The sequence below is a fragment of the Lepus europaeus genome, chromosome 5 (assembly GCF_033115175.1).
Source record: "Lepus europaeus isolate LE1 chromosome 5, mLepTim1.pri, whole genome shotgun sequence".
NCBI lineage: Eukaryota > Metazoa > Chordata > Mammalia > Lagomorpha > Leporidae > Lepus > Lepus europaeus.
Window position 1 is genome coordinate 9,777,979 of NC_084831.1, and position 13,057 is coordinate 9,791,035.

The window sequence follows — 13,057 nt, forward strand, 5'->3', positions numbered from 1 at the left end:
TGACTCCTAACTCCCATAGCTCACACCCTTGTAAGTCCCCTCCCACGTCCAATGGACATGACGTAACCAGAGAAACGCTGCCTAAACTGCAGAGCTCTGAGCCTGGAAGTCACCGTGGCTTCCCTCTTGCTCTGCTGGACCACGTGCCGGGGGAAGCCAGCTGCCCCAGGATGAGAATATCCAAGCGGCCCCAGGCAGAGACCCAGCCACACAGCGAGGAGGAGCGGCCTCCTGCCAACATCCACATGAGTGAAGCTGCCTACCCGTGTAGACTTCCGGGTACCTGCAAACTCCATCAGCACCAGCCGGCAAAGCCAGGCCCAAGTGCCTGACCCACACACTGAGACAGTGCTCAGGGTTTTACGCCACTAAATGTTAGGGTGATGAATACAATGGACTTCTCTTGAGTGGGGGTGTGGGTCTGCTGTTACAGTTTGAAACCATTTCAAGTTTTCATGTGAAAAGATGGCAAGGTAGCCAGACTCGTGTGTAAAGGGGGGAAAACGACATTCACGACCATGCCACTCTACCGTGGAAGTCAGCGGAAACAGCCGCTGTGTGCAGCCCCTCCTGAAGCCGCAGAGCGACGTCGCATTCAGAGGCAGCGTGCAGACTTCGGCTTTTGCCCCAGGAGGAGGTGGAGCCGGGGTCAGGACCTACCTGATTTTGAGAAGACTCTCCGTGGGCCCAGGCCACTGTGTGAGCGGACGTGCGCTGCCCAGGACTCTGGAGGAAGACAGGGGCTGCCCCAGCCCTGGGGGTGTTTCCAGGCTCACCTGCAGCCAACCACACTGGGCAAACTCTCCATCCTCCTTCCCTTGCGCTGTCGCTGGGCTTGATCCTCGAACCGGAAGCCCAGGCAGAGGAACCAAGCAGCCTGCTTGCGCCCTAGGCGTTCAGAAAGCAGCAACAGTTTGCCTTCTGGCTCTGGGACTGCCCGGTTAGGGCTAAAGACCATGGTGAACGTGACGCTCCCGGGCCTCGGAGGCTGCGGGTCTGGGTTAGCCCGTTCTGGCTGCTCCACAGACTCTCTAGGCCGAGTCATTTCCAACGACAGAAGCCTAACGCTGGCCATTCTGGAGGCATTCCAAGTGCAGGCGCTCGGGGCCTGGGGAGGGCTCTCCGGCCTCACAGATGCCCGTCCTTGCTGCTGGCCCAGCAGGACGCGCTCCCTGGGGCCTGCATTGTAAGGGCACAGATCCTGTTGGAGGAGGCTCCATCCCCGTCACTTAATCGCTTCCCTAAGGACCCCGACCCCCGAGGCCCCCACACTGCAGCCGTCAGCGCGCGCTAACGAGCAGCCCCGGCAGCTCAGGGCCTCGGAGAACAAGGGCTGCACCCTCGCCCGGGATCCCGGCCCCGCGCAGGGTGGAGGAGCTCCGTCCACTCCTCCCGCTGGGGCCCAGGCTCCCAGAGGCCCGGCCTGCGCCCACACTGACGCAGCAACTCAAGGCTCGCAACGTGCGGCAGCGGGGGCCCTGGGGTCGGAACGAGACGCTTCCCCTAGGAGGAGCGCGTGGCGTCTCTTCACGTCTCATTGGCCCAGACGAGTCACGTGGCAACACCAGCTTCCGGGGTGGGGCGGGGCGTGTCCTGCGCATGCCTGGAAGTGGCACAGGCCGCTGATGGACGTCAGCAGTGCTTCCAAGAGGGACTGCTTTTTGGGGATAAGGAGGGGAAAGTTGGGAGTCACCGTTTGAGTCCCCTGAGATCTCTGTCTCAGTGAGGCGGGAACGCAGCGAGGTGGACCCGAAGCGGATTTTCTTGTTCTAGAGGAGTCAGCACTAGCGGACCGGGGGCCTGGATATGTCGGGGAGCGGGGTCGGGGGCTCTGGGAGAGACCCCCGGGATCAGGCCCGGCCCGCCCTCGGGGAGCGGGGTCGGGGGCTCTGGGAGAGACCCCCGGGATCAGGCCCGGCCCGCCCTCGGGGAGCGGGGTCGGGGGCTCTGGGAGAGACCCCCGCCGGGATCAGGCCCGGCCCGCCCTCGGGGAGCGTGGGCGGGGGCTCTGGGAGAGACCCCCGGGATCAGGCCCTGCCGGCCCTCGGGAAGTGTGGGCGGGGGCTCTGGGAGAGACCCCCGGGATCAGGCCCGGCCCGCCCTCGGGGACTGCAGCAGGGGCTCTGGGAGAGACCCCCGGGATCAGGCCCTGCCGGCCCTCCGGGAGCGGGGTCGGGGGCTCTGGGAGAGACCCCCGGGATCAGGCCCAGCCCGCCCTCGGGGAGCGGGGTCGGGGGCTCTGGGAGAGACCCCCGGGATCAGGCCCGGCCTGCCCTCGGGGAGCGGGGTCGGGGGCTCTGGGAGAGACCCCCGGGATCAGGCTCGGCCCTCCCTCGGTGTTTGACAGTTAGCGGAGTGACTGCCTGGACTAGGCGTTGCTCAGCCCGTGGGGCAGGGACATTCGCGTCTGCATTTCCGGGTGTCCCCGGTGTCCTGATGCCCTTCGTCCCTGGGTCTGGGTTCTCCTCGAATTCTCCTCTCTGCTCCGGGGGCAGCAGCCTGGGCCAGGATCGGGGGAGGGGGGGGGGGGGTGTACCATTGCGAACCTTGATTAGGCCGGGGAGGTTGTCTTGGCCCAGGGATGGTGATTAAAGGAGTCCTGTCGGTTTTTTTGTTTTGTTTTGTTTTGTTTTTTTACAGGCAGAGTGGACAGTGAGAGAGAGAGAGACAGAGAGAAAGGTCTTCCTTTGCCGTTGGTTTAGCCCCCAATGGCTGCCGCGGCCGGCGCACCGCGCTGATCCAAAGCCAGGAGCCAGGTGCTTCTCCTGGTCTCCCATGGGGTGCAGGGCCCAAGGACTTGGGCCATCCTCCACTGCACTCCCGGGCCATAGCAGAGAGCTGGCCTGGAAGAGGGGCAGCTGGGACAGAATCCGGCGCCCTGACTGGGACTAGAACCCGGTGTGCTGGCACCGCAAGGCGGAGGATTAGCCTATTGAGCCACGGCGCCGGACACATCCTGTAGTTTTTTAAAAAAACTTATTGATTGATTGATTGATTGCAAAGCAGAGTGACACAGAGAGTGGGGGAGATGGAGACAGAGACAGATCAACTGTCTACTTGTTCACTCCCCAAATGGCCACAATGGCCAAGGTTAGAACACACCACAGGCAGGAGCCCAGAACTCCATCCTGGTCTCTCATGTACATGGCAGGGGCGGGGCCAAAGCAATTGGGCCATCATCTGCTGGCTCCTCAGGACGGCCAGCAGGGAGCTGGATCAGAAGCAGAGCAGCCAAGACTCAGGCCGGCACTCAGAGTCCATGCCAGCCACACAGACAGCAGCCCAGTCCACTGCCCCAGAACACAAGCCCTGTCATCTGGTATTTTTTTGAAGATATTTATTTATTTATTTATTTAAAGGCACAGTGACACAGAGGGAAAGAGAGAGAGAAGGGGGCAGAGACAACAGAGATCCTTCATCTGCTGGTTACACTCTCCAGATGGCTGCCACAGCCAGGGCTGGGCCAGGCCAAAACCAAATACCTGGAACTCCATCTGGGTCTCCTATGTGGATGGCAGGAGTCCAAGGACTTGGGCCACCTTCCACTGCCTTCCCAGGCGCATTAGCAGGGAACTGGATAGGAAGTGGAGTGACCGGGACCGAAACTAGCACTCATATGGGATGCAGGAGTCAGAGGCTGGGCCACCACTCTGCCCCGTCCTGTATTTTTGTTTGCTAAATCTGGGAACCTTCCCTCAACCCCTCATTAATGCGCAGGCCATGATCTTGACTAATCTCTCTCTGAGCTGGTCCCCTTAGCTGCACCACAGCCCCGAGCCGCCCCTGCCACGCTGGCTTCTTTCTGTTGCTTTATCACACATCGTGTGCGGCTACCGCAGGGGCTTGCGTGATGCGTCCCCTGTGTGAAACATTCTGCAGTCTCTGAGAGACTGATTTTCCCTCTGATTTTCCCCTTCTCGGCCCAAACACCAGTACGTCCCCGTGGCCTTCTCTGATCAGGTGGTCTGGGGTCGCCCCCTCTTCCGTCTCCCCACCGCTGTCCGTCACACTCGCTCCTGGCAGTGGCTGCTCTCTGCAGCTGCCCTAGTTCTGCCCTGGGTTTGTCTCACTTCTCTATAATGAAAGCCAGGACCGCGTGTGTCGTGTCCTTTACTGCATCTCGGCCTGACAGGAGGGTCTGGAATGAGCAGCCAGCATTTATGAAGCGAGTTTTGCTCCAGTTTGCTGAGAACCCCTGCCTTCTAGTGTGTCTGTGTGTGTGTGTGTCTGGGTGTGTGTCTGGGTGTGTGGGCCAGTGTCCTGAGAAAGGGTGACAATCAGATGATGTCATTCGTGTTGGGGAGAAATGCGATAGGAAAGTAGATGCGTGGACTGAAGCCCCACTGGGGATGCCAAGCAGGGGGCTCCTCCTTCCACTGAAGTGATCTGGATAAGGTGATGAGAGCTGAATTCCGTGTAGCAAGAAAGAAGGCACCCCTCCCGGGAAAAGCATTCAGGGTGTGGTAGCGGCCACAGTCTGCCTAAGCCAAGAACATCTTTGGCTTGTTTGAGGAACAGGGAGTTGACCAGATGGCTGAAATGGCCCAAGCCAGAGCCACTGGCGAGAGATGCACTCCACGGGACCCTCAGCACAGGCTGGGTCTTGTTTGGGTTTTGCTTTGGATGACGTGGTGATGCATTGGAGGGCTCTCGTCATGGGAGGAAGATGCTCCGTGAGAAGCCACGCGGGTAGGTGTGATGGAAACAGACGTAAAGAATGAGTGGAAACAAACACATCAGAAGGGAAGTCACTGCGTCCCCCAGGTGAGAGAGACTGGCAGGCTGGGCTGTGCTTTAGCAGTGGCCTGGGCTTGGGGATTGGCAATGGAGAGAGAGGAGGGCGGAGATAAACTGTAACTAGGAGGCATCATCAACAAAAGTGATTAATCAGGTAATGGAGGGAATGGAAGAATGTATCGGTCAGTGCAGGGTGACGAAATAGATTCATCTGTAGATGATGGATGGCTGAATGGACAGATGGAGAGATAGAAGGATGGGTGATGATGGATGGATGGAGAGATGGTGGGTGGGTAGATGGACAGATGGAGAGATGGTGGGTGGGTGGGTGGACAGACAGAGATGGTGGATGGATGGGTGGATTGAGTGATGGGTGGAGGTTGGATGGGTGAATGGATGGATGGATGGAGAGATGGATAGAAGGATGGGGTGATGATGGATGGATGGAGAGATGGTGGGTGGGTGGATGGGTGGACAGACAGAGATGGTGGATGGATGGATGGATTGAGTGATGGGTGGAGGTTGGATGGGTGAATGGATGGATGGATGGAGAGATGGATAGAAGGATGGGTGATGATGGATGGATGGAGAGATGGTGGGTGGGTAGATGGACAGATGGAGAGATGGTGGGTGGGTGGGTGGACAGACAGAGATGGTAGATGGATGGGTGGATTGAGTGATGGGTGGAGGATGGATGGGTGAATGGATGGATGGATGGAGAGATGGATAGAAGGATGGGGTGATGATGGATGGATGGAGAGATGGTGGGTGGGTGGATAGACAGATGGAGAAGTGGTGGATGGATGGGTGGACAGAGATGGTGGATGGATGGATGGATTGAGTGATGGGTGGAGGATGGATGGGTGAATGGATGGATGGATGGAGAGATGGATAGAAGGATGGGGTGATGATGGATGGATGGAGAGATGGTGGGTGGGTGGATAGACAGATGGAGAAGTGGTGGATGGATGGGTGGACAGAGATGGTGGATGGATGGATGGATTGAGTGATGGGTGGAGGTTGGATGGGTGAATGGATGGACAGATGGAGAGATGGTGGATGGATGGTGGATGGTGGGTATATGGATAGATTGTGGATATTAGATGGATGAGGAAGTAGTATGTACCTACTAAAATATCAGACTAGTCTTTCTGACCCTGATCCTCTTCTTATCAGAGAAACTTTAAGGAAACAGTTATCCTTAAAAGGCTGCATTTTATAATCTGAAAAAGAGACTTTAGCATCGGCATCAACAAAATGATGTGAAAGAAAGAAGGGATGATGTCTACTGACCATCACAGCAGTGCCCAGAGCACCGGGGCCCCAGTCCTCGCAGTTACAGTGTCCATCTGTAACTCAAACTGTCTTTCAGCACTTTCCCCAACCCTCAGCTCCGCCCCGTTCAGACTACAATACTGTGCCAAAACCTAGCAAAACAAAACATTTATTCCAAGTGTTTAAAGATTTTTTTTTAATGAAAGGGAGAGACAGTGCAGTGTGGGAAGTGTTATAAACTATTCAGTATTTCAATTTTTTTATTCACAATCTTGAATTCCCTTTGATGGTTTTTTAATATAGGGAGGGCTCTGGTGAGTATGTGTGAATAATTAAACTTTTTTGAATTTGAACATAAGCTGGAAGAAGTTCATTTCACTGCCAGTGAGGAGGCAAAGGAAAGCCCAGTGGGCATCTTTTTTGCACTAAATAATTTTGTGGGAATGTTTTAATTCCTGTCTGAGAACGTAGGCTTTGGAAGGTCCCTCCCCATGCTGTTCGGTCTCATGGGACGCTGACAAGCCGTGATTGGAGGAGAAAGCAGAGGGGAATCTGGGGCATTGGTGATGGATTCCTTCTCCGAACACTCGCTGTGCACACTGTGTCCTGTGGGGCTCCCAGCAACCCAGCAGGCAGACAATACGGCTCTTCCCATTGTGCAGATGGGCCAATGGAGGTTTCGCAGGTTGTGTGACCCCTGGGGCAGGGATTCGCACTCAGCCCCACCCGACTTCACTCTGGGCTCTCGGTCGAGCTCCCTCGTTGGCAGTGTGGTCCTTGGCCACTTGCCAGCATCGCTGGGCGTGCTTACTCATTCTCCTACCTCCTCCACGTTGGCCGACAGCTATTGATTTCTTGACATGAGTGTGCCCTTGGCCTCAGATGGTTTTGCAATTTCTTCCCCAATTTTCCAGTGAACTTCATCGTCCCTCTGTCTGGCGGAGCTCATCTTTGTTCTTTGGGCAGTAATGGATGACTCAGTAAATGGCATGTCACACAGCAGGAGCGAGGTGAGGTGACCTTGATCAGATTAAATATGTGCTTCCCCACCGGTGCTCTGTGGTGTTGTGGAAATGCTATCAGAAGACAGACAACAGGCCGGCACCGCGGCTCAGTAGGCTAATCCTCTGCCTTGCGGCACCTGCACACCGGGTTCTAGTCCCGGTCGGGGCACCGGATTCTATCCCGGTTGCCCCTCTTCCAGGCCAGCTCTCGGCTGTGGCCCGGGAGTGCAGTGGAGGATGGCCCAAGTGCTTGGGCCCTGCGCACCATGGGAGACCGGGGAAGCACCTGGCTCCTGGCTTCGGATCAGCGCGGTGCGCCAGCCACGGCGGCCATTGGAGGGTGAACCAATGGCAAAAGGAAGACCTTTCTCTCTGTCTCTCTCTCTCTCACTATCCACTCTGCCTGTCAAAAAAAAAAAAAAAAGGAAAGAAAGAAAACAGACAACAGGGACTGAGCTGTGTGTAGCCAAGAGCTTCCCAAATTTTTCTTGATATAATAATGATGCATAATGATTCTCTATAAACTGTAAGTTACTATATCAATGCAATCTGGATATTATGTATTCAGTTTGCTTTGCAGCTCCTGAAGATGATGACTTGACTGTTCGATGCTGCTGTCCCCATCCAACTTCCAAGCCACCCTCCCATCTAAAGCTTCCTCTCCCGTGGGTGGGAGAGTGGTGAGAATGAATGGAGATAGGACGATCCAACGAGGAATGAGCTCCGAATTCTGTGCTCTCTGCTGCAGGACCCAGCTCCTGCCCTGCCCTTCATTCTTTTGCTCCCTGGTTATACCAAGCTTGTTCCCACCTCAGGGCCTTTGAACCTCTTCCCCCGCATGGAATGTTCTTTTTGAATACCTGTGCCTGGGTGGCTCCTTTCTACCTCTCATGTTTCAAGGCAAATGTCACCATTCTGGAAAGATCAAACTAAGACAGCTTTCTCACCCACCATGGTATCTACCCCTCTCTCTCTCTCTCTCTCTCTCTCTCTCATGCTTTTCACGAGGACAAAGTCTTTGTCTTATCTCTTTACTGTCCTGCATTGGAATCGCCTGATTCCCTGGAAGCTTCCAGCCTGTTGGTTCACACAACCTCCACCACCGCCTACTGAGCTCTTCTGAGCCCAGTGGTCCTGCCTTCTGCTTCAGGCTACCCCAGCACATGCCCACAGCGTCTTCCACTCCCACCCTAACGAAGGGCGTGGAATCTGGCTTCCTGGGCAATCACCGAAGTGGCAGTCCCCCTGAAGGGCTGACGCCCTGAGGGCTGACTCTCAGCCTTATGACTGATGTGAAGCAGGAGATAAATGGCGCAGTGAGAGTCGGGAGATAAACTGCTCCTCCTTTCTTACCCCCAGGAGTAACCCTGAGGCGTGGTTGCTTCTTATCCACCATCCAGAGAAGTCCTGCATGCCAAGCAGATGCACCTGCTAAGCAGCTGGCACTGCCTCTCCACAGCTTGATAAGTGAAAATCGGTCCAGCAACATGTCTGGTCTTACTCACCTCATCTCCCTCCCCTCATCCTCACTGCCCTGGCACGGCACTTTCCAAACATTTGAGTCTTTGCTTCCAGAAGCTTTCTAGAGAACCCAGGGTAAGACAAACCCCACACGGAGCATTCAAACAATGTATGGGGGAAAGTGAAAGGATGAACGGAAGATGGACGAATGAGCAGGAAGATGGGTAGGCAGACCGACAGATGGCAGACGGACAGATGGCAGACGGACAGGTGGATACGAGGATGGTCACATGCTTGCATGCATGGAAGAATGACTCCTGGGTGAGTGGATGGTTGGACAGGACGGATAAATGGATAGAGCGGGGGAAGGGACAAAGGAAGGATAAATGAAAGGATAGGTGGGTGGGTGGATGGATAGATGGATGGATGGATTGATGGAGGAGTGGATGGGTGGGTGGATGGATGGATGGATGGATGGATTGATGGAGGAGTGGATGGGTGGGTGGATGGATGGATGGATAGATGGATAGGGGATGGATGGATGGATGGAAGGACAGATGGATGGGGAATAGGAGGATGGATGGACAGATGGCAGGATGGATGCATGCATGATAGTTTCAAGCATTTGAGAGCCAACTGAACATTATAAAAACGAAAAAGGTCACTATTTCCATCTCCCTACAAATGCCTCAAACTCAACATGTCTGAAACTGAAGTGACCATCCTATTCCTCAACATTTTCCTTCCTCCTTTGTCTTCCTTTGTAAGCTGCAAGTTCTTCCTTGCCCATCCTCAACTAATCTTCTAGTGATTTATCCCGTTTTATTTCCCATGTGTGCCCCTGGCTCTGTCCACATCCCACTCTCGATGGCTACTGTCCCCAGCTCAGGCCTTCCTGCCTCACACAGACTCCGGCCCAGGATCCACCCCATCCAGGCTCTTCTATGGTGGCCAGAGTGTGTCCTGGTTTGGGTTCCCCTGGAAGCAGGCTCTGAGGCCAAAGATACCGGTGATTACCAGGAGAGGATCCTAGAAGACAAGAGTGAAGAGGCAAGGAAACCAATCTGGGAAGAAGAAAAAGCCAGTTGGCCTGGGACGCGTTATCAAAGTTGCAGCTCTGGGCCCAGGGGCTTGGCACCCCAGGAAGTAGGGAGAGGTAGGGGAGTAGGCAGAGTGCCCCCAACAGTTGTCCACCTAAAGGATGAGAAGCTAGACTACTGATCAGCCAGCATCTATCACCAGCGGCTCCGGTGGCACCCAGCACTCTCCACTTCCAGCCTGTGGGGGGACACAGTCCATGTGTACCCCTGCCTGGAAGGAAAAGGGCCTGAGGCAGTCCAGGGGCGAGGCTGACCTCTGGGAGACTCTCCCTGCAGCTGCAGCTGAAGCCCCAGCTGGGTCCAGGGCTGTGGCACAGGGCACAGAGACACCTGCTAAGAATGACCCCTAAAATGCACATGGGCTGACTGTCCCCCAGGGCTCCTCAGCCTGGGACAACATGGCCTGCATTCCCACTGCTGCTCATCACGTCACCTGTGATCCCTCCCGGCCTCTGTGGACGTTACAGGTGGCCACGCCCTCCTCCGTGCATGCGCCCACCTGCTGCTGGCGTGCCCTCTCCCTGGGCGCTCCTTTGCTGGGTTCGATCATCCTTTCCTGATAGCCCCGCCCCTGCCCGTGTGATTGCCCCTCCCTCTGTCTCACCATCATCATCAGTACAAGAGGTTCCCTCCCTCCCCCCACCCCTGAGCAGTGAGCTCCCTGAGGGCAGAAGGCAGGATCCTCCTCATCTTGGTTTCCCAAATGCCCAGACAGTTGCTGAGTGGGCGGCTTCTCGGATGCGTGGGTGAGCGCTTGGGGCTTTGCTCTGGACCCTGAGACACCCAGTGCTGCAGCTGGATGGAGAGGACCCCCGAGTCGCTCCCGCCGTAGGGGGGGCCGTCTGCCAGCGCACTTTATGAAGTGTCCCGAAGGTGTTACTTCGATTCAGCCCACGTTGGTTGGACAAAGAGCTGAGTCACTGCTCTAGGCACAGATACAAGGACGAGGTGGGAACACCTGGCCAAGCCTCTGACATCTGTGTGGCCGGCGCTCAGGAGTCACACAGGGATGGAGACCGGCAGGGCGGCTGGCCCTCCGGTGTCGCGGGGGCGGCAGCCCCTCGGCACGCACCTGCCCTGGGGCCAGGGCAGCGACCCCCACCCCCCTTGGCGAGGAGATCACAACCAGGTAGGGCAGGCCCTGCGCCACATGCAGGCACCTCCAGCCAGCACTACAACCACCCCTGAGCCCCCTGGCTGGCACCCCAGCACTGCTCACAGAGGTGGACCTCGGTTTGCTTAGTTGCTAGCAGGTGAGGTAAGGCTCTAAACACCCAGCGGCAGGATGGAGCCGTGAGGACAAGAACACAGCACTTGCTACCTGCAGCGTTCCCATGGATGCCCCAGGGGAAATGGAGGCTCTTAGAAGGCTTTTGCACTGACAGAATATTCTAGAAAAATATAGACATACATTATTTGTAGTTAGTATATATATTTAGCATTGGCTGCCTTCTCGTCGTCTTCTCCCTCATTCCCTAAGCACAGCTCTGTGTCTCTGTTGAATCCGGTTAAGTGTGGGAGCAGACGGCTGCAATGCCTGGTCATCTCCGTTCTGTGTTGTGTCCCCTGAGAGTGACTGTCCACGCACTTTGCACATCTGTTAACTGGGACTCCCTGGACTCTGGTCTTCGTGGTGCCTCTAGTGAGCTATCGCCCTTGGCCAGCTGCTTACCTTCTCTTACTCTATTTGCTTATCTGTAAAATGGGAATAATTAGGATACCCCCTAAGAGGATTGATGTGCTAACTACAACGTTCAGGGTGAGCAGCTGTCACAGTGGTTTGAGTCCCGGCTCACTTCCAGTTTCAACTAGTGCACACCCTGGACGGCACAAGTTCTTGGCTCCTTGCTGCCCATGTGGAAGACCTGGATTGAGTTCCGGGCTCCTGGCTTTGGCCTGCTGTGACCCCTGGCACAACTCTCTCTCCTCTCCCTCCCACCCTTCCCTCTATCTCTCTGCTTTTCAAGTAATCTTTTAAAATAGCACATGTAAACCCCTCGAGGGCTTCTTTTTCCTTAAGCATTGAATGTAAGCCAGTGTCTTCATTAGAACAAGAAAGGGTTGGGGAGGGATCTTGGGGTGAGGGTGGCTGGGGACCTCTGTGTGGCACTGCTGCTAGTGCTGGGGTAAATGTTCAGGAGCGAGAGTATTAGCTGTGTCATAGCCAGCACGAGGCAGAAACCCCACCAGCCTGCTGTGCAGGTAGAAGGGAGAGTACACACAGGCACTGAGCAATCGGTCCGCTTGGTCGCCATCAGTGCACACTGATAGAATGTTGTGGCCAAGGCCGTGGTCTCTGGCACCCAGCTGCCTGGATTTACATTGCCAGCAAGGCGAGTATCCTTGGGCAAGTGACAAAACCTCCTTGTGCCTCAGTTTCTTATCTACAAAGTGGGGGCAGTGATAGTTCCTATCTCGTGCATTATGCTGAGTGAGCACGTATGAGGAGCTTTGCTAAGCTTGCCTCCCTGGCAGCCTGAAACCACTATAAACATCAGTTGTTATTCTTTTTTTAAAGATTTATTTATTTATTTGAGAGGCAGAGTTACAGACAGAGAGAAGGAGAGACAAAGAGAGAGAAAGAGACAGAGAGAGAGGTCTTCCATCCACTGGTTCACTCCACAAATAGCTGCAGCCATTGGAGCTGGGCAGATCCAAAGCCAAAAGCCAGGAGCTTCTTCTGGGTCTCCCATGTGGGTGCAAGGGCCAAGCACTTGGGCCATCTTCCATTGCTCTCCCAGGCCATTACCAGGGAGCTGGATCTGAAGCGGAGCAACCAGGACTCAAACTGGCACCCATATGGGATGCCGGCACTGCAGGCACAGGCTTAACCCACTATACCACAGCGCCAGCCCCTATTATTATTATTCTTATTTTGCTCCCTTCCGAGTTGGCACTTCAGCTGCTAGAATCCCTCGAGATTTCAAATCTGCTTTCTCTTCCAACAATAAAACCTGTCCAAGCTCCAGGCCAATTTCCAACAAAGGAGAATCACATCAAAATGAGAATAGGAAAGCCACCAAAATTCTATTGCAGACAGAGAGTGAAGCCCTTCTCTTCCTGCACCCAGGCGATAATGCTCCCGCTTCAGAGGAGCAAAAACATGGGCAGTGGCGCCCACACCCAAGGCAGGGGCTCCCGGCGACAGGGAAGCCTCTGACCAAGGGAGCAGAAGGGAAGCCCTGTATCCGAGGACACTCTGTGCTCCTCCTGTCGGATGCCTGGCTTGCAAATATTGTTTTTCTCTTTCTGGAGGCAGTCTCTGCACTCTGTTGACTTTTTTTCCGTCACTGTACAGAAACTTTTTTGGTTGATGCAACTCTGTTTATTTTTGCTTTTGTGGCCTGTGCTTTGGGAGTCACATTAAAAAAAAAAGCATTGCCCAGATCAGTGTCACGGTGCTATTCTTCTATGTTTCCTCCTAGTAAGTTTTCAGTTTCAGGTTCTACATTTAAGTCTTGAATCCATTTTGAATTGATT